The sequence below is a fragment of the Lithobates pipiens genome, unplaced genomic scaffold, assembly GCF_037356315.1.
Source record: "Lithobates pipiens isolate NorthernLeopardFrog02 unplaced genomic scaffold, aLitPip1_a1.2 Scaffold_19, whole genome shotgun sequence".
Classification (NCBI taxonomy): domain Eukaryota; kingdom Metazoa; phylum Chordata; class Amphibia; order Anura; family Ranidae; genus Lithobates; species Lithobates pipiens.
Genome location: NW_027507764.1, coordinates 48,024,040 through 48,046,062, shown reverse-complemented (window position 1 = coordinate 48,046,062; position 22,023 = coordinate 48,024,040).

Genomic DNA, 22,023 nt, shown 5'->3' with positions numbered 1-22,023 from the left:
GAGGAGGACACAGGGGGACACCATGGGTGAGTGGAGGACATAGGGGGACACCGTGGGTAAGTGGAGGACACAGGGGGCACAGTGGATGGGTGGAGGACACAGGGGGACACCGTGGATGGGTGGAGGACACAGGGGGACACCGTGGATGGGTGGAGGACATAGGGGGACACTGTGGGGGGTAGTTGGCCCGGAGGACATTGTGGGGGTGGGTGGACCGGAGGACACTGTTGGGAGGAGAGGACACAGGAGGACCGGGAGAATATCCTGGGGCCTCCTGTGGTCCTGTTGAGGCCCAGGCCCCCTACACCACCTGTACTGTGTGCCTAATGGTCACCCAATGCCTGCAGTCTGAATACCTGTCACAGGGTGTCGCTCATTGCCGGCCCCTCTTCTCTTCTTGTCCATCTCAAGTGATGTCATGTACAAGCACCTGGGGAGGACAGGAGGGAAGGAGGAGCCGGCAACGAGCGGCTCGCTGTGAGAAGTATCACAGATGTGTCCTGAATCCCCTTCTCCTTGAGGATGCACAGTCTCTCACGGGTCCCCTAGCAGCACTGGCCCTCAGTCCGTGGCCGAATGCCCGATGGGTCAGTCCGCCCCTGGCTGCATTGATGGCCACAGGTAGGCTGTATCTATGGGCACAGGTGAAGCGGCATTGATGGACACAGGTAGGCTGCATTGTTGGGCACAGGTAGACTGCATTGTTGGGCACAGGTAGGCTGCATTGTTGGGCATGAGTGAAGCGGTATTGTTGGGCACAGATGAGGCTGCATTGTTGGGCACAGGTGAGGCTCCATTGTTGGGCACAGGTGAGGTTGCATTGATGAGCACAGGTGAGGCTGCATTGATGAGCACTGATAAAGTTTAAAACATTTAAGTATAATTTCATGAGATAATTTGGGATGGCATGCTTAGGGGCGGTGCAGGGTAGGGGTTGGGTGGGGCAACTGGTGGCCTTAAGGCCTGGCTAGTAGCTCAGGGCTTGAAATTTTGAGCCCTGCACTAATGATTACAGAGCTGCGTTCCTTTGTGTCTATTACATCTACCAAACACTGGGAATCCACATTTAAGTTATACATCCATGAATGTATAGGGCCCTAAATGTGAGTACTGATTGGGACAGCATCAGGTAGTGTACATGCGCTGCGTATTTCAGCCTGTCATTGATTTTGAAAAGAAGCTGGCGGTGACATGTAAGCTGTGCCACTGTCATACTGACCTTATTCCTTGCTCCCCCAGTCTTTTTCTTTGCTGATTCTAGCAGGTGGTGTTGGCCCCCGTACATCCCTGCCCCATCAGTACAGCTCCCCCCACCCCCTGTATTTCTTCCCTCCCTATCCCCAGTACAGGTCTGCCTCCTCCAGTATAGCTATCCCCATCAGTACAGCTCCCCCTCCATAAAACACACTTACCAGGGCAGTTCAGAGTAGAGGGAAATCCTTCCTCGGCTGAGTCATGAGACTGGAGCAGGGGGGGAACAGCCTATCTTGCTCTGTGCTAACAGGATGCTACCCACCCCCCCCCCTTATCTACGCCCCTGAAGATCCCACATGATGTATAATGACCAAAAACAGAGGGACTATTGATGGAAAATGGCCCTGAATAGTTTGGTTTCACAAGATGCACTGCCTCTGGGATGGGAGCTATGGTGTAGTAATTGGGAGTCTTAGTGTAGCTCCCAGGCGCACTGTGTCCGGCCGACCTTAAAAGTCACAAGACGCTATACGCCTTCGTGGAGTTTGCCGTTACTGCTGAGACTCGCGATCTGTCACTTGTGATTTATTTTCCTTGCGCGTGTAAGCTCACACTAGTTTATTCATGGAACTCGGGAGTGTAAGCCCTCAGTAATATTCGCTTTGCGTAAAAATTTCATGTCAAGAAGCATTGTACATGACAGTTGATCTTCCTTGGAACATCTCATCTACATCTAAATAGCAACTGTCAAACTGGCATCACTGCCCACATGGAGCCACGTGTAATGAGTTATCTGGATCCCAGCACCAGATTGCATTAGGATCCCATCATAAGGATGATGCGCTAGACCTCTGTAAACAATGTTCACAGTGAATAATGCCATGCAAAATATCCCTTTAAATGCAGCAGTCGTAGGTTGCGAGACGCCGGCAAATTGCGCTTCAGAAATAGACAGATCTCTAGGAGGAGCGTATGAATAATTAAGGCTGCTATTTGTAGAAGGTTCATAAACAGGGCAATGTTAGCAGGATCTGTGTAGCTAGAAGACATCTTATTGCCCTACTTAGAGTGTATCTAAACCCAAAAATTAAGATTTTATATATTGCAGCTTACAAGTTCTTACATTTAATGTTAGTTTCCTTTTTTTCAATTTTTTTTTCCTTTATTTTCAACAGGTGTGACAACCCTCGCTCATTATCTATGGGGCAGAAACTTGCCATCCGAGGGCAGCCTTTCTCAACCCTGAGGGACCCCGAAATAACTTTCCGGTCTACTAAAAATGACTATATCTACAACTCATGATACATTAGTATGATGGTCAGTGGGAAGAAAACTCCTTATGCCGCGTACACACGAGTGGACTTTTCAACATCCAAAGTCCGAAGGACCGAGTCCGTCAGACTATCCGATCGTGTGTGGGCTGCAACGGACTTTTGATTCACCAAAGTCTGACGGACTTTAGAATATGGAACATGCTTCAAATTTTCCCGAAGGAACTCCGCCGGACCCGGTCCCCTTCGAAAACTCCGCTCGTGTGTATGCTACTCCGACGGACTAAAACCGACGCTAGGGCAGCTATTGGCTACTGGCTATGAACTTCCTTATTCGAGTCGGGTCGTACGTCATCACGTTCGAATCCGTCGGAGTTTAGTGTGATCGTGTGTGGCCAAGTCCGTTCGGCCGAAAAGTCTGTCAGAACTCCGGCGGAACTCCGGCGGAACTCCGGCGGAACTCCGGCGGAACTCCTTTGGAAGTCTGTCGGACATAAGTCCTCTCGTGTGTACGGGGCTTTACTCTTGTGGTCATTGGGAAGAATTACCCCCTTACAGTGAGCTAAAAAGCTTAAAGCGGGGTTCCACCCTAAAGTGGAACTTCCGCTCATCGGAACCCTCCCCCCCCTTTAGTGTCACAGTTGGCACCTTTCAGGGGGGAGGGGGGTGCAGATACCTGTCTAAGACAGGTATTTGCACCCACTTCCGGGCATAGACTCCCATGGAGTCTATGCCTCTTCCTGTCCCGGCGCACTGTCTGCTGGGACACACACGGGTCCCAGAGACAGCACGGACCATTCCTATTGCGCTGCGCGACTCGCTCATGCGCAGTAGGGAACCGGGAAGTGAAGCCACAACGCTTCACTTCCTGATTCCCTCACCTAGAATGGTGGCGGCAGCAGCCGAGAGCCGAGCGATCGATCGGCCTCGGCTGCCGACATCGCTGGACCCCGGGACAGGTGAGTGTCCATTTATTAAAAGTCAACAGCTGCCGTATTTGTAGCTGGCTTTTAATAAAAAAAAATTTCCAGTGAAATCCCTATTTAATGATGTCAGTAAACTTATCTGAAAGGCAGAAGCTGCTCATTGCTCAAGGAACCCCTAGCAACCTCTGGAGGAACCTTGGTTGAGAAACCTTGCCCTAGGGTATAACATTTGCTAGAATGACAGAAAACCGTTCACTATCCACATCTTCATGACATGATGGTGTGTTCTGTATTTCAAATAAGTGAACTAGGCAGCACTAAAACAGGGCCATTGACAATTGTTTCCCTGGAGGGGGTTCAGCCTTGGGCACCTAGAGGAAAGTAGTTAGGCAGCACATGCCGTGCACTGCGGCAAACTGAGGGTGTACCAAAACTGAACAGTGGCAAGGACTTAAAATTTGAGCCTACTCACTATGTATAGGGTAACATAGGGCGCAGTCTTGAACTCAAAAAAATGATTCTTTAAAGCGGACTTTCAGTATTTTTTCAACTTTTTATCTATTAAATCTTCTGTCCTTTTTGTTGTAAGTTTGGATAGTAAAACATTTTTTTTTCTGCCAGTAAATACCTTATACAGCCCACTTCCATTTCTTGTCTGGTCATTAGCCTAGGCTTATGACATCATGCGCAGCTCTCTCTCCAACTCTCGTGAGAGTTTGCCAGGAAGAGAGGCGGGATGAGTCCTAAGAGGTCCAATGAGAGCTGCAGGACTGCAGAGCTGTAGGTGTGCCCCTGTGTGTCTGTGTAAATCCAGGAAGTGAACAGGCAGCAGCTTCAGCTGACCACAGTTAAAATTTCCGAAGACAGACTCAGTGGAGGGAGATTTCTGCTGCATATTTGGCAAGTACAGAATCACAGTATATATAAAATAATATGCAAAGTGGTTGGAGGGAAGCTTCAGAATGGCAAAGATGTTTTTTTATTCCAAAATATGTGAATAGACTGCAGTTCCTCTTTAACTAGAGTGCCACAAGCAAGAGTCTAACAGAGGTCAGGAGTGTGTTATGGTGCGTACACACGACCGGACTTTGACGGACTAGGTCCGACGGTCTTCCCGACGGACTTTCGTCTGAGTTCCGACGAACTTTCCGAACGAACGGACTTGGCCACACACAATCACACCAAAGTCCGACAGATTCGAACGTGATGACATACGACCGGACAAGAATAAGGAAGTTCATAGCCAGTAGCCAATAGCTGCCCTAGTGTCGGTTTTCGTCTGTCGGACTAGCATACACACGAATGGATTTTTCAACTGGACTCGAGTCCGTCGGAAAGATTTGATGTTTTAAATCTAAAGTCTGTCTGATTTTTAGACAACAAAGGTCTGATGAAGCCCACACACGATAGAATTGTCCAAAGGATTTGTTCCGTCGGACCTAGTCCATCGAAAAGTCCGGTCGTGTGTACACGGCATAACACACATGTAAGTACAACAAAAATACACCTTCCTCCCCAAGTCCAAATCCCCCAGATCTTTGCTCCCACTAGTAAGGTCCCCTCCCCCAAGTACATTTACCCTTCCCTTACATTATAGAGCACCCTATGTTCAGATTCCCCTCACCCATTTAGATCTCTTCCTCCACCATCCGCAGCACAAATTTCCCTTACTCCACCAGAACAGATCTCTCCCTCCACCAGTACAGCTTTCCCAGTACAGATTTCCCCCACCCTACCAGTACAGCTTTCCAGAGTACAGCTCCCTTGCAGTACAGGTCTCCCACCCCATCAATACAGCTCTCCCCAGTATAGCTAGCCCAAAATATAGCCCCCCCCCCCCACTCCAGCAGTACAGGCTCTTTCCTCCACCAGTACAGCTTCCCCCTACTCCACCAGTACAGATCTTTCCCTCCACCAGTACAACTCCCACAGTATAGATTTCCCATACTCCACTATACGGCTACCCCAGTATAGATTTCTTCAGTTCCACCAGTACAGATCTTTCCCTCCACCGGTACAGCTAGCTACCCCAGTACAGTAACAATGCAGATCTCTCCCTCCACCGGTACAGATCTATTCCTCCACCAGTACAGAACCCCAGTACAGATTTCCCCTACTCTACTATAAGGCTACCCTAGTACAGATTTCTCCAGTTCCGGCCAGTACAGATCTCTCCCTCCACCAATTCAGTTTGCTACCCCAGTACAGATGTCGCCTGTTCCACTAGTACAGATCTATCTCTCCACCAGTACAGATCTCTCCTACTCCACCAGTACAGATCTCCCCTACTCCACCAGTACAGATCTCCCCTACTCCACCAGTACAGATCTCCCCTACTCCACCAATACAGATCTCCCCTACTCCACCAGTACAGATCTCCCCTACTCCACCAGTACAGATCTCCCCTACTCCACCAATACAGATCTCCCCTACTCCACCAATACAGATCTCCCCTACTCCACCAGTACACATCTCTCCCTCCACCAGTACAGATCTCCCCTACTCCACCAGTACACATCTCCCCTACTCCACCAGTACAGATATCCTCCCTCCACCAGTACAACTCCCACAGTATAGATTTCCCATGCTCCACTATACAGCTACCCCAGTATAGATTTCTCCAGTTCCACCAGTACAGATCTCTCCCTCCACCAGTACAGCTAGCTCCCCCAGTACAGTACCAGTACAAATCTCTCCCTCCACCAGTACAGATCTCTCCCTCCACCAGTACAAATCTCTCCCTCCACCAGTACAAATCTCTTCCTCCACCAGTACAAATCTCTCCCTCCACCAGTACAAATCTCTCCCTCCACCAGTACAGATCTCTCCCTCCACCAGTACAGCTAGCTACCCCAGTACAGTACCAGTACAGATCTCTTCCTCCACCAGTACAGATCTCTCCCTCCACCAGTACAGCTAGCTACCCCAGTACAGTACCAGTACAGATCTCTTACTCCACCAGTACAGATCTCTGCCTCCACCAGTACAGCTCCTCCAGTGCAGATTTCACCCACCCCACTGATACAGTTCTCCCCAGTAAAGCTCCACCACAGTAAAGGGCTCCTCCCCAGGCATTTCAGAGGGAGTGGAAGTTCTCTACATGCTGTATCATATGAGGAGGAGCTAAAGAGAGTGGGTCATGTGCACAGCGACTGTCAGAGGTAGCCACTGCTCTGCAAACACTTGAAAATACACATTCTGGCATGGTTAACAGGCAATTTTCCACGTATTAAACAGATGTTTCAACCTAGAAAATGGCCGGGTATTCTCTGCCGTGTAAGTGAATGGAGCCGGTGATGTTACTGGTTGTTATGGGCTTGGCGGTTCTTGCACCCTCCGGAGTCCTTAACAACCATTGACAGCGGAAAGCTGTCATGTATAATAGCAGAAATAATGCCACTAATACACATGTTTGGCTCCTCCTGAACAGTCAAGGTTCGCTCTGAACGTGTTTGTACCGAACCTTAAGGTTTTCCCTTGCCATTAGGTGGTGGAGAGGTGCTTATATCTGAAAAATAAATATATTGCTTAGAGCCACTTTAACATTTTATTAACTACCAAAGTGCAAAAATATTTAAAACTTATTTCTTCTTTGTGGTTTTGAGAAAAAAATGATTAAACCAGCATCTATAAGAAGAGTTTATTAGGCATTATAATGGGGTGAGGAGGAAAGGGGAAGCTTTGATGTAGCGCTGTGCTTGTTCTTTTCACGGAAAGGCGATGGAGGTAGAGCGCGCTGAAATATTACTGCTGATTTAGTAAAATCTCCCCAGACTTATAATGCTTAGCTCGTACAAAGCACTGATGTCTGAAATGTAATTCTGTCAATACTTAGAAAAATCTAACATGTATTATAAGGCTTACACCATCAATCACCTGCTAGCTAAATGCAATAGAAGGGATCCTTGTATGCCATTGTATTGCCTTTATACTTCTTGAATGATATATCTAAAAGGTTTTCATTTTTGGAGTATATAATGACTGTCAGGAATGTGTCTGTTCTGATGGGGCTTGGGAAGCCGGAGGGGGGGGGGGGGGGTTAGGATTGGAGGGGTGTACATGAGACTTTTTGGCAAGCAGTGGTAGTAGCTAGAAGGTCCAGTGGTTTCCAGTTCCAAGATGCCACCACAGAACCACTTTGGCATAGACAGTGATGGTTGCAAAACTAGTTGCAGACTTTGGACATTCTACACAAGCCCAAAACGCTTCATCATTATACACGGGACTTATGTAGCATGTCCAGCCGCCGTGTCCTGCTTTTTGGAAGCCCCCTCCCAGTACACAGTAATTGTCGGCTTTGATTAATCAAAGCTGGCATTACTGTATACTTAGAGAAGGTGTTGGCCGGGGCAGCTGTCAAAAAAGCAATCTGAATCAGTGTTTTTAAACAACGCTTCTCCAGACTCTGTATACACAGATACAAAGTAACATATTGTTACATTTTAATGATTCTGTTCATTCATCTGCAGAACAAAGCAATGAACCTAGATCTGCAGACTATGTCAATTAACCACTTGCTGACCACCCTCAGTTTTACTGCTACAGGGCGCCAGCTCTGCACGGGATCAAGTATGCATATGTGATCCTGCACTTCCGCCTGCAGGGGGCCCGTGCCCGCCGATCGTAGGGCAGAAACTTAGAATGGAGCTATGTCCTATGTAAACAAGGCAGATCTCTGTTCTGACAGGGAGGAAGGGATAGATTTTTTGTTCCTGTAAAGCAGGGACTAAAATCCATCTCTTCCCCCTAGTAAAAGCAACACCTACAGTACACAAAACACTTGCTAGGCACGCAGTTAACCCTTTGATCACCCTAGATTTTTAACTCCTTACTAGCCAGTGTTGTTAGTACAGTGAGAGTGTATAATTTTAGCACTGATCACTGTGTTAGTGTCACTGGTTCCCAAAAAGTGTCAAAATTGGCAGTTAGTGTCCGAAGGTCTGCCGCAATATCGCAGTCCCATTAAAAGTCGCTGATCGCCACCATTACTAGTATAAAAAAAAATTCCATAAATATATTCCATAGTTTGTAAACGCTATAACGTTCGCATAATCCAGTCAATATACGTTAATTTGGATTTTATTTATTTTTTCCCAAAAACATGTAGCAGAATACATATTGGCCTAAATTAGATTTTTTATTGGCTATGTTTTATAGCAGATAGTAAAAAATATAGTTGTTTTTTTTTTCAAAATTTTCTGTCTTTTTTTGTTTATAGCGCAAAGGGGATCTAAGGCTGGATTCATACCTATGCATTTTTAGTGCTTTTTGCATTTTGCAGATTTACACTACAGCCCATTTAACATGGTTTCCTATGGAACACGTTCTGTAGTGCAAATCTGCAAAATGCAAAAAGCACCAAAAATGCATAGATGTGAATCCAGCCTAATACCACCAAAAGAAAGCTCTACTTGTGGGGGGGAAAAAATTACACAAATTTTATTTATGTCAGTTAAAGTAACGCAGAGCTGTATCGCAAAAAGTGGCCTGGTCACGATGGGGGGTAAATCTTTCGGATATTGATACTGCGGCAGAAATCCGTGGACCACACCCTATGTGGTATCAATATCACGGTAGTCCTGGACCTATGAGAATTACATCTTCTTTGCCATGTTATGTTTAAGCACATGTTGATCAGCCACTATTCTTGTTTACATTTATGTATTTTTTTTATCTGATGTTTAATTAAAATCCTATTTTTATACTATTTTTCTATATTTGTTGACTTTATACATTGTGATTGATATATCAATCAATAGGGCCATTAAAGTCCTGTTAAGGTTTTTTTTTTCCTTGTTCTATGTCACATGTTGTTGGGATGTGGGTCCACCCCACCCAATAGTTCGACCTTACCTCAACATTTCTTTCTCCATTTCCCTCCACTCAGGTCCCATCTTACACTCAGATCCCTGCTCTTTGCTGTATATATATATATATATATATATTTTTTTTTTTTTTTTTTTACTTTATACATTGTGATTGATATACTGTATCAATCAATATGGCCATTAAAGTCCCATTAAGGGGGATTTTTTTCACTTGTTGAGTGGAGGCATGGGCGTAGCATAAGGGGTTGCAGGGGTCACAAACGCAACCCTGCCCCTAGCTCCAGGGGGCCCCTGCAGCCTCCCTGTCTCCCTCCACAAGTCCAGCTCCAATCTGCCCTAGGGCCCCACAGCCACGTTCCAATACTGGGCTTCCACTTTGCCGTCCACAGTCCACACTCCTCTATTCTCATTGGCTGGGGAGAAGCTGTGAGCCATTTCCTGAATGGAGAGGAGACCGAGGTGAGAACAGCCCAGGATGGGGAAGTGTCTGTGCTGTGTGCTGGCAACATGAAATGGTAACCGAGCTCAGCGAGTTAGTAGAAGTGTGCCATCCTGTAGCCACGATGGGACGGATGTTACTGGTGAGGTAAGACACCGCTCAGTGTCTCCAAGTCACCAGCTGGCATTTTTTGTACCCCCCACCCAGGGATGTCTACTTACCCCACCTTCCTGGCAATTGGGGAAAAGACATACCTCTGGGAGGTGACCTTCCCCCAACACCTGTCAACACTGACAGAGAAACCTTCAGAAATTGCTAACAAATCCTTTAACACCTCCTGAGGGGCTACAGGCTCCAGATTTTGTGTCACAAGGCTTTGCCCCCCCCCCATCTAAGTTGCGCCGCCCCCAAAGCCCCCTCCACCCTGAATGTTATGCCCGGCTGCTGAGCTCCTTTCCCATTACGGCACTCTATACTCCTCCGCAGGGCTGAAATCACATTCTTTTACAACACAGCCAATTAGCCGCGATCTTCACAGGGTGTATCTGCCTACTGCAACTATACTGCCGTTCCGACCAGAGAATTTAACAGGTCAGAACGGCAACATAAATGCCAAATACACCCTGTGAAGACTGATAGACTGTGTGTGTAGGAATGTGATTTCAGCCCTGAGTAGTGTGGGGGGAGCTGTATCCAGTGCTGGGATGGGAAAAGAGCTCTGCCAAATGACCTGCCAGGGGTCCCTGTCCTCTGATTCTCCAGCGGTGATCCCTGTCTCCTGCTTCTCCAGCCGTGATCCCTGTCCTCTGATTCTCCAGCGGTGATCCCTGTCCTCTGATTCTCCAGCGGTGATCCCTGTCCTCTGATTCTCCAGCGGTGATCCCTGTCCTCTGATTCTCCAGAGGTGATCCCTGTCCTCTGATTCTCCAGCGCTTATCCCTGTCCTCTGATTCTCCAGCGGTTATCCCTGTCCTCTGATTCGCCAGCGGTTATCCCTGTCCTCTGATTCGCCAGCGGTTATCCCTGTCCTCTGATTCGCCAGCGGTTATCCCTGTCCTCTGATTCGCCAGCGGTTATCCCTGTCCTCTGATTCTCCAGCGGTGATCCCTGTCCTCTGATTCTCCAGCGGTGATCCCTGTCCTCTGATTCTCCAGCGGTGATCCCTGTCCTCTGATTCTCCAGCGGTGATCCCTGTCCTCTGATTGTCCAGCGGTGATCCCTGTCCTCTGGTTGTCCAGCGGTGATCCCTGTCCTCTGGTTGTCCAGCGGTGATCCCTGTCCTCTGATTCCCCAGCAGTGATCCCTGTCCTCTGATTCCCCAGTGGTGATCCCTGTCTTCTGTTTCCCCAGCGGTGATCCCTGTCTTCTGATTCCTCAGCGGTGATCCCTGTCCTCTGATTCCCCAGCAGTGATCCCTGTCCCTGTCCTCTGATTTCCCAGCAGTGATCCCTGTCCTCTGATTCCCCAGCGGTGATCCCTGTCTTCTGTTTCCCCAGCGGTGATCCCTGTCTTCTGATTCCCCAGCGGTGATCCCTGTCTTCTGATTCCCCAGCGGTGATCCCTGTCTTCTGATTCCTCAGCGGTGATCCCTGTCTTCTGATTCCTCAGCGGTGATCCCTGTCTTCTGATTCCTCAGCGGTGATCCCTGTCTTCTGATTCCTCAGCGGTGATCCCTGTCTTCTGATTCTCCAGCGGTGATCCCTGTCCTCTGATTCTCCAGCGGTGATCCCTGTCCTCTGATTCTCCAGCGGTGATCCCTGTCCTCTGATTCTCCAGCGGTGATCCCTGTCCTCTGATTCTCCAGCGGTGATCCCTGTCCTCTGCTGTAAAGAGGAACTCTGGGAACTCAAAATTCTTAAGCCACTTTGAGTATCTTGGCGTGTGGTGGGACACACCCACCTCTACGCAGTCTCATAGGGAAACATGCACAGCTGAGGCTGTCAATCACCCGCTGTGTGCTGGGGGGTGGGGAAGGGGAGGATGTCCCTTGCGATTCTGTGGTATCAGCATAGCCTGTCGAAAGTTACTCATGTACATAGCAGCCGAATGAGAGGACAGATGGGAACCCCACTAGGTGCTTTGGATTTAGGTTAATACATACTATAGGATAGACTGTTCATTTTTCATTTCAAAGGTTTACAACCACTTTAGGTGAGGAATGGCGGCTCTCATGGTGCTATCCTCAGAGGTTTATTTGGGAGGTAGAATTTTGCTGTACCTGGAAGAAGAAATCAGGAGATCGTAGCAGGTAGCCTTCGCGACAGACACCTATTATTAATTGCACATTGTTATATTATAGTTATTAATTTAACTGGCTTTTGGATTACATTATGTTTCCCAGCAACTAATTAAAGCGGGAGTTCCGCGTTTTTTGTTTTTTTTAAAGTCAGCAGCTACAAATACTGCAGCTGCTGACTTTTAAAATAAGGACACTTACCCGCCCAGCGCGCCCGCGATATCGGCACCCGAAGCCGATCTCTCGATCGTCTCTTGGGTGCTCCCGCCGCCATCTTGGGTATGGGAATCAGGAAGTGGAGCCTTGCGGCTTCACTTCCCGGTTCCCTACTGTGCATGCGCGAGTCGCGCTGCGCAATAAAGATGGTCCCCGCTGTCTCTGGGATCCGTGTGTTTCCCAGCAGACAGTGGGGGACCCGCAAGAAGTGGCGTAAATATCCGCAGATTCTGCGGATATCTACGCTGGAAGTGGGTGCAAATACCTTTACTGTACAGGTATCTGCACCCCCCTCCCCTCTGAAAGGTGCCAATTGTGGCGACGGAGGGGGGGAGGGTTCCAATGAGCGGAAGTTCCACTTTAGGGTGGGACTTTAACTGGGACTGCTGGTGAAGGCACAATGTAAGAAGCCAGAGGCTGCTGGCACCAGCCATGTGGATGTATCCCAGGGAAGCTGAATCTGATGCAAAAAGGATGTTTAAAACACACATTTTACTGGCTATTACTGTAACGCATGGGCCCTAAGCCAATTAGAGCAATCATTTTTTTTACTAAAAAGGTTTAGCCAATTTTCTTCCAGGGCAGTTAATTTTTCGCACACATGTGAAAATTAGAGGTGCACCGAAATTTTGGCCAATGGAGAGAGGCCCTGGACCCACTAGGACTAGCTATCTAGTCTTAAAAATGTCTCCTTCCCCCATCCTAACACCTATTATGACTAACCGGTGTAAGAAAGATTTATATACTTACCTATTCTTAGCCCGCTCCGGTCTGGTTATGTGATCCTATACAGCTGCAGGGAAGAGGAGAGAGTACTCACTCATCAATAGCTGGGAATTCCATGAAAGTGACATCACTCATAGGCTTCTATGGCCCATCCATTGTCAGCATTCGCTCCTCTCCCCTGCGGCTGCCACTGACTGACACAAGGGAGCCGGATCACGTGGCCAGACTGGAGCAAGCTTAAAATAGGTAAGTGCAATACACAGGTTGGTCAGCATCGTTGCATTGGGAGAGTAGAGGGAGCATCTTTAAAGCGGACCTCCACCCTGAAGTGGAAGTTCCGCTCATCTGATCCCTCCCCCCCTCCGGTGCCACAATTGGCACCTTTCAGGGGGGAGGGGGGTGCAGATACCTGGATAATCCAGATATCTGCACCCACTTCCGGGACAAGCTAGCCGCAGCTAGCCGCAGATGCCCCCCCCCCCATTGTGTTCTGGGAAACACACAGTTCCCAGGACACAGCGGGGACCAGTGGAGACGCGCAGCGCAACTTGCGCATGCGCAGTAGGGAACCGGGCAGTGAAGCCGCAATGCTTCACTTCTCGATTCCCTGACAGAGGATGGCGGCGGGGGCAGCGGAGAGATGAGCGATTGCTCGTCATCTGCTGCTGACATCGCTGGACCCTGGGACAGGTAAGTGTAAATTTATTAAAAGTCAGGAGCTGCAATATTTGTAGCTACTGGCTTTTAATATTTTTTTTAAAGGTGCAGAACCACTTTAAGATGCCTAAGGTGTAGCCTGTAATTCCACTTTAATCTGATGGGATGATCCAGAAGACTGAGGTCATCTTGTGGTGAAGGAGGGGTATTGTGTGGACACATCCAGTGTTCAGGTGAGTATTGCAGCCCAAGTTGTTTAAAAAAAAAAGTTTTTGCAACACTTAGGGATCTTTTTAAGAAATTAGAAAATGATCATAGACCTCATTTTACTATGTCTGTTGACCCAATGCATTTTGCCAAAATTTCAGAGAAATGGAAACCTATCAATTTCGCTCATACTTAGCAAAGACGACAGTCATAGCCAGAGGATCAAGTTCCAGTTCATACCTCCTGCCCACCTGACCTAGGCATTCTATAAATACAACTAAGAGTAATAGTAACGTATATTTAATGGATACATAAATTTTATCAAGGGTTGCACCAATACTGGTTACCGGTATCGGTGCCAATACCGAGTATTTGCACAGGTATCAGTACTCGTGCAAATGCACCGATACCTGAAACCTATACTTTCAGAATTGGTTCTTTGAGCTGTCAGTGGGTCTCCCCTGTTGACAGCTGAAGTGTTAAAGAAGCTTGGTACTTGGAGCTGTGAAAAAATAAAAAAATAAAAAAGCAGCCAGCAATGTTTATTAACAACACTAAAATAAAAAGAATCTATTCTGATCCATTTAATTATTATTTTTCTGCTTTTTTTTTTTTTTTCATGTCTATTTTATAAATGATAAACAATTAAAACTTTTTTTTTGTCTGCTTTGTTAGTGAATATTTTTACACATATATATTAACATATATTTACACATTTCACATTGAAAAAGCTCAAAAAATAAATAAATAAATTTGTAAATAACTTTTCAATGCTTTGTACCATTGCTGACAGCTGAAGTGAAAACAAAACAGCTACATTAGGTATCGGTAATTGGTATCGGTGAGTACTAAAAAAAAAATATTGGTACGCGTACTCATTGTAAAAAAAAATGGTATCGGCGCATCCCTAGTTTTATCCTCATGTAGAGCAATGCAATGACACTATTGGTGCTCAAAAAATGCTCTCCAGGCGAAGTGGAATAACAAAAAGCAACCTGTACTATAATTTCCTTCCGTCTGTCTGATTCTTACATAAAATTACATAACCCTCATCAGAAGGAAACTGGAGCAGCCAAGACAGATTACACATTGTGATCCGCGTATGACATAAGAGAACAATAGACACTTCCAGACCTGGTGCCGAGGAGAAGGATCCTGACGCCTTCAATGCTTCCCAGGGGGACCCCAAGCTGATTTACCGTCCCAAAAATAAACTTCAATTCTCTACTACGGCAAAATCAATGAGGTCATCTACACAGCAATCAATAGAGGCAGAGTGACATTGAGATGGCCATAGGAACGCTCTCACTCCAGGAGAAGACAGCTGAGATGTGCACATCACACAAATAACCGAGCCCGTGCCTGAGACCTAAATACATCGTATTATACCCCATCAAATCATTCTCTGCAGCTATTACCTTTTGTACCACCACCCCCTCCCTTTAGAATGTAAGCTCTATGAGCCGGGCCCTCCTATACCTTTTGTATTGTACTGTAATTGTGTTGTCCCCCCCTATACATTGTAAAGTGCTGCGTAAACTGTTGCCGCTATATAAATCGTGTATAATAATAATAATAATAATTATTGACCAAGGGAGAGAACCAGTCATGGCAGAGCTCAGAAAAGAGTTGGGATACTCGGTCTTACATTCTTATAATTGTGCAGGTTTATTGATTTATTGACTTTTTCTCTAGCTTGACTTTTGCTTGAGCTTGAGCTTGAGAAATCAGAGATCTGACAGTGGTTGACTTGTAATTTGCCTGTTGTCCTGCTAATGCTGCTCCCAGCTCCTGAGTGTGCATCAAGACCAGTGCTGGATTACCCAATAGGCAGAGTAGGCACTGGCCTATGGGCTCAGCTCTGAGGAAGGGGTAGGGTTGCCACCTCATCCCTTTAAAGCCAAACACATATGCATCACACAGGTTCTGAGGCTAATTTAAAGTGGCGTTCCACCCAAAAATTTAACTTCCACTGATCGGATTCCTCCCCCCTCCGGTGTCACATTTGGCACCTTTCGGGGGGGAGGGGGAAGCAGATACCTGTATAATCCAGGTATTTGCTCGCACTTGCGGGCATAGATCCCCATTGGCTCCACCGGCAATCTACACCTTGTCAGCCCCCCCCCCCCCCGCTGTCTTCTGGGAGACACACAAGTCCCAGAAGACATCAGGGACCAGACAGGATGGACAGCTCGACATGCGCAGTAAGGAACCAGGCTGTGAAGCCGCAAGGCTTCACTTCTTGATTCCCTTACTGAAGATGGCGGCGCCTCCACCCGAGAGCCGAGGGACGGGTTGGCTTCGGGTGAGGACATTGCGGGCGCCCTGGACAGGTAAGTGTCCATATTTTAAAAGTCAGCAGGTGCAGTATTTGTAGCTGTTGACTGTTTAAAAAATGTACACACGTACAAATGTAAACGCATGTGTCTGGGGCACCTACGCGTGAAAACGTTGATTGCAATACACATGTTACATATCGGCGCCGGAGTCAGAGCAATAATTCTAGCACAATACCTCCTCCGTAACACTAAACTAATACCGATAAGGGGCTTTTGAAGCATCGCCTATAGAAAATATAAGGTACTGAAGTTTATCGCCATTTCACAGGCATGCAGATTTAAGATTTTTTTTTTATTATTCTTTTTTTTTTAATTTTCAACATAGTATAAGCATGACACGTGTCAAGTAACAACACAAAAAGGAAAAAACACAAAACATAAATGAGCCATATCAGCACAAGTGGCCAGCATGGACCAGCGGATAATAGGGATCTATGTCAGGGTAAGGCCCCACAACAGTTTCACATAAAGAATTAGTATTTTTCCCATAATAATTATGTAACTGATTATGGTATCCAGATATATAATCAACCCTTCACACATAGAACTCACAATTCTTACTAACTGATACGCAAATTTAAGATTTGTTGGGTATCTATTTACTCGGTGCAACTTCATCTTTTATATTTTATCAAAAAATGTGGGTAGTTGATTGTGTTTGCCCTAAAATTGACTTTAGTGTGTTTTTTTACTGAAACTTTGCATTTGCGGTAATATCATATGTAGCACCCTCTAGTATTTGTGCTAGAGTAAATAGGTAAATTTAGGCAGGTCTGGCTGGTTGCTAGGCCTGTTTGTTTTGTTTCATTCTGGGCTGGGAGTGGCTCAGGATAGCAGCTGGTGACTCACAGGCAGCATCACCAAGACCCTCCTCTTCTTTCCAGAAGATTCTGGAATAAGAGGAGAGGAGAGGTGGAGTTGTGTGGGGTATTTTAGGGAGCTTTTGCCAATCACCAACTTGGATTGGCAGGGGGCAGGCCTCCTTAAAAACCCAGCGTCAGCCCAGCTGGGGAGGGGTTGTTGGGTGGAAGAGCTGAAGTGAGAGAGTGTGGAGGCTGTCCGAGCTTTTGAGGGAGCTGGGGGGGGGGGGTGGTGACCTTGAGCCAAGTGCAGTTGGGACCAACTTCAAGAACACATGAAAAGGTCCTGGCCTGGAGGCACATGAGAGAGCACGGAGAGGACAGCGGGAGAGAGCACTACTAAGAGACTCCAGGGAAGACAACTGGTTGCAGCCAAGAGGGCTGGTGAGTGAGGCACAGTTGGGAGGACTGGGGAGGCACACCTGAGAGGACTGGAAACATGCGGCCTGAGATGGGTGCAGAGCCAGAAGAGTGGACTGTGGTAAGTGGGGCAGTGGAGAGAGTCAGCTGCAGCCAGGAGGGCTGGCAGGGCCTGAAGATGGGTTACTGGACTCAGTAGCCATGGGTAGGAGAGCTAGCACCAGAGACTTTCTATTTTGCTACGCTATAGGGGACCACAGTCCCTGCCTGCAAAGGGTAATTTCTAAAGGCCTGGCTGAGCCAGTGTTAGGCCTAACCACTTTGTGCTAGCTGTGCCTGGAGATTAGAGAGAAAGCGATGTGCTGGATGAGAAACACTTGAAGATTAGAGCGGAAGCGATGTGCTGGAGGAGAAAGACCTGAAGATTAGAGAGGAAGCGATGTGCTGGAGGAGAAAGACCTGAAGATTAGAGAGGAAGCGATGTGCAATAGAAGATAGACTTGAAGATTAGATAGGAAGTGATGTGCTGGAGGAGAAAGACCTGAATATTAGAGCGGAAGCGATGTGCTGGAGGAGAAAGACCTGAAGATTAGAGAGGAAGGGATGTGCTGGAGGAGAAAGACCTGAAGATTAGAGAGGAAGGGATGTGCTGGAGGAGAAAGACCTGAAGATTAGAGAGGAAGCGATGTGCAAGAGGAGAAAGACCTGAAGATTAGAGAGGAAGCGATGTGCAAGAGGAGAAAGACCTGAAGATTAGAGAGGAAGCGATGTGCAATAGAAGATAGACTTGAAGATTAGATAGGAAGTGATGTGCTGGAGGAGAAAGACCTGAATATTAGAGCGGAAGCGATGTGCTGGAGGAGAAAGACCTGAAGATTAGAGAGGAAGGGATGTGCTGGAGGAGAAAGACCTGAAGATTAGAGAGGAAGGGATGTGCTGGAGGAGAAAGACCTGAAGATTAGAGAGGAAGCGATGTGCAAGAGGAGAAACACCTGAAGATTAGAGAGGAAGCGATGTGCAAGAGGAGAAAGACCTGAAGATTAGAGAGGAAGCTATGTGCAATAGAAGAAATGCCTGAAGATTAGAGAGGAAGCGGTGTGCTGGAGGAGAAAGACCTGGAGATTAGAGAGGAAGGGATGTGCTGGAGGAGAAAGACCTGGAGATTAGAGAGGAAGGGATGTGCAATAGAAGATAGACCTGAAGATTAGATAGGAAGGGATGTGCTGGAGGAGAAAGACCTGAAGATTAGAGAAGCGAAGTGCAAGAGGAGAAAGACCTGAAGATTAGAGAGGAAGCGATGTGCAAGAGGAGAAACACCTGAAGATTAGAGAGGAAGCGATGTGCTGGAGGAGAAATGGAGAGTATATACTGGACTGTATATAGTTGTCCTAAGCAAGTTCTGCCAATTGTACTGGGCATCCCATATTTCCCTTACCCCATCCAAGTTCAATCCCCTCAATAAGACAGAAAAAACAAAGCATATGGACTGCTCTATGTCTGAGTGTTTGAGAAGTGAATGGGCAGGGTGACAGACAATCTAACACTTCAGCAGCCCCTACGGGGGCACCAACACACGTGACATCAAAAATTAGAAACTACCACTTTTTTTATTTTCTAGGGTGTCTGCTTTCAGAAAATAATGTTTGGGGGGTTTTGTGTAGTCTTCAGGTCTAAACTTTATTTTTTATTATTGTGTGCAAAAATGGCTCTGGCAGTGAAACGGTTAAGCAGCCATGTTGACTTGCATTTGATAAAGTTTGTCGGCAATTGTTATTGATAGTACACAGTCCTCGGGTCTTCATCATAATCAATAAAAAAATAAAAAAAAACCTTTTCCTTTGCCAATGTTTCAAGAATTCGCTGCCAAATGTGAACTGTCCGCATTCTAAACAACTCACCGCTGTTTAATCGATGAAGCAAAACTCCGGGCTTTAAAAAAATAGAATTTTTTTTTCCTCCGTTAGGAGGCCATTTTGCCTTATTGAGGCCATACACGCTTTGATAAAAAAAAAAATTGATCGATAATAGACATGTGCGCCATCAATAAATTCGTTTAGTTTTGTTCTGTTCCGTTTTGTATTAGCCGTTAATTCGTAATTTGTAATTCAATTTGGATTCGTACGAAATATGAATTTTTGTTAACTTTTCGTAACAATTACGAACGTTCGTTATGATGAATTTAAAAAGCAAAAAGTACCTTTCTCAATATGGCATTTGTCGGACTCATTATGTTCATTATGAGGGGCTCCCACCATCCCTGTGCTGTGCTCATTATGAGGGGCTCCCACCATCCCTGTGCTGTGCTCATTAAAAGGAGCTCCCTCCATCCCTGTACTGTGCTCATTATGAGGGGCTCCCTCCATCCCTGTGCTGTGCTCATTATGAGGGGCTCCCTCCATCCCTGTGCTGTGCTCATTATGAAGGGCTCCCACCATCCCTGTGCTGTGCTCATTATGAGGGGCTCCCACCATCCCTGTGCTGTGCTCATTATAAGGGGCTCCCACCATCCCTGTGCTGTGCTCATTATGAGGGGCTCCCACCATCCCTGTGCTGTGCTCATTATAAGGGGCTCCCTCCATCCCTGTGCTGTGCTCATTATAAGGGGCTCCCACCAATCCCTGTGCCCATTATGAGGGTCTCCCACCATCCCTGTGCTGTGCTCATTATGAGGGGCTCCCACCATCCCTGTGCTGGGATGACTTCCTGAGTTTTTAACTTCACCATAAGGAATAATTGTAATTATTATGACAATAATAAAACGATATTAACAAACATTCTTATTTTGTCCGATTCTGAATCTCCCATCGACTACCAGTACCAGTCTCCCACTGCCATATAAAAAAGGCCATTTTCCCAACCTCCACTCAGCAGCAGAAGAAAACCTCTGATTGGTCAATAAAACACCAGTCACGTTTCCGTTGTAACGGAATTTGGATCTGAAATTTCGTATTTTGTATACCATTCGGAAGCATAGAAATTCGTATTTCGAATGCTTCCAAATGAACGAATTTTAGGACATTCGTACAAATTTTCGATTCGTACGAAATGAACCACAGATGTCTAATCAACAACCCATTCAAACAATATGGTGCACATGGGGAGGTAGATTTCAATCAATAGCTGAAGCAGAACTACACTTTATCTGAGCACCACAACTAGGGTTGCCACCTGTCCGGGTTTTGAATCATGTGTCCGGGTTTCAGTCCACCTGAAACCCGGACACATTTTTTAGATAGGAATGTGGCTTGGAACAAGGCCTGACAGGAGGGTGGGGCACTATGTGCACCATGTTACTATTCTCTTTGGGTGTCCCAGGTCTGCTACAATCCTATAGTGTTTGGGGTTGGCTTGAAGAAAAAGTGGCAACCCCAACCACAACCCAAAAACACAATTTAGTTCATTTTTAATTTTCAAACCAAACTCACTCGTCCATCCATGTCTCCATACTTCATTTTGTTGAAAGATGACTTTGAAAAACAGCCCCCCCCCCCCCCCAGCATTTCTGGCTGCGGTCATCTTGAGTAAGGGCAGATGATTCATGTAGCATTGACTTCCTGGAATCCATATGCCCTTAGCTCAGGAGGGTGTGCTTAGCTAAGAAAGTCCCTCCTCCCCTCCTGATGACTTCTGGGATGTATAACCATATGATTATTTGCCTAGGCCAGAAACCAGGAAGTAACTCAAGAAATGTAAAAATACAAAAAAGAAAACGGTTGAAACAAATAAATATTGTATGATCTACTTTCATAACCAATTTACTAATGGCAGCAAAATTGTCAAAGCTGATTGAGAGAGTCAAAAATTCCACTTTAAGATACAATCATTAATCATGCGCTTAAAAAAAAAATATAAAATTAATGGACAGTGTAAAAATAAAAAGTAAAATAAATAAGAAAAAATAAATGAAAGTGCCTCCAAACTTGCACGCAGAAGGGAACGCATACGTAAGTCACGCCCATATTTATAAACGGTGTTCAAGCCACACATGTGAGGTATCGCCGCGATCGTTAGAGCGAGAGCAATAATTCTAGCACATGACCTCCTCTGTAACTCTAAACTGGTAACCTGCAGAGAAAATGTAAATGTTGCCTATGGAGATTTTTAAGTACCGAAGTTTGTTGCCATTCCACGAGTGTGTGCAATTATAAAGTGTGACATGTTTGGTATCTATTTACTTGGCGTAACATCATCTTCCACATTATACAAAAAAATCGGGCTAACTTTACTGTTTTTTTTTTGTCAAAAACTTTTTTTTCTTTTTTTTTTTACAGTCACATTTGTAAGACCACTGCGCAAATACGGTGTGACATAAAATCAACGATCGCCTTTTTTTTTTTCTCTAGGGTCTCTGCTAAAAATATATATAATGTTTCTAAGTCATTTTCTAGCAATAAATACAAATTGAAACTTGTAAGCAAAAAGTTCCAGAAAATCACAGATGGATTGGATAGTGAAATCAAAGTGTGTATGGCCACCAATACACGCTTTTATAAATGATTGATTGCTTTCCCGATCGATCTCTTTCAATAGGAATGATCGATATATAGTCAGCCACCCATTTGATTGATAGGGCAGTCAAAAGGAAATTGGATTGTGGTCAATAGTAAAGATACGATCAATCAAGTTACCAATCACATCTCTGTGTCCACCATGTAATCTCAAAATGTGATCGATTGATATACAATCATAGTCATCTCAGTGCTGACAATTAATACAAAACGATTGATCATTTTTTTATCTTGGCTGATTGCCTTAAGCCCGGTA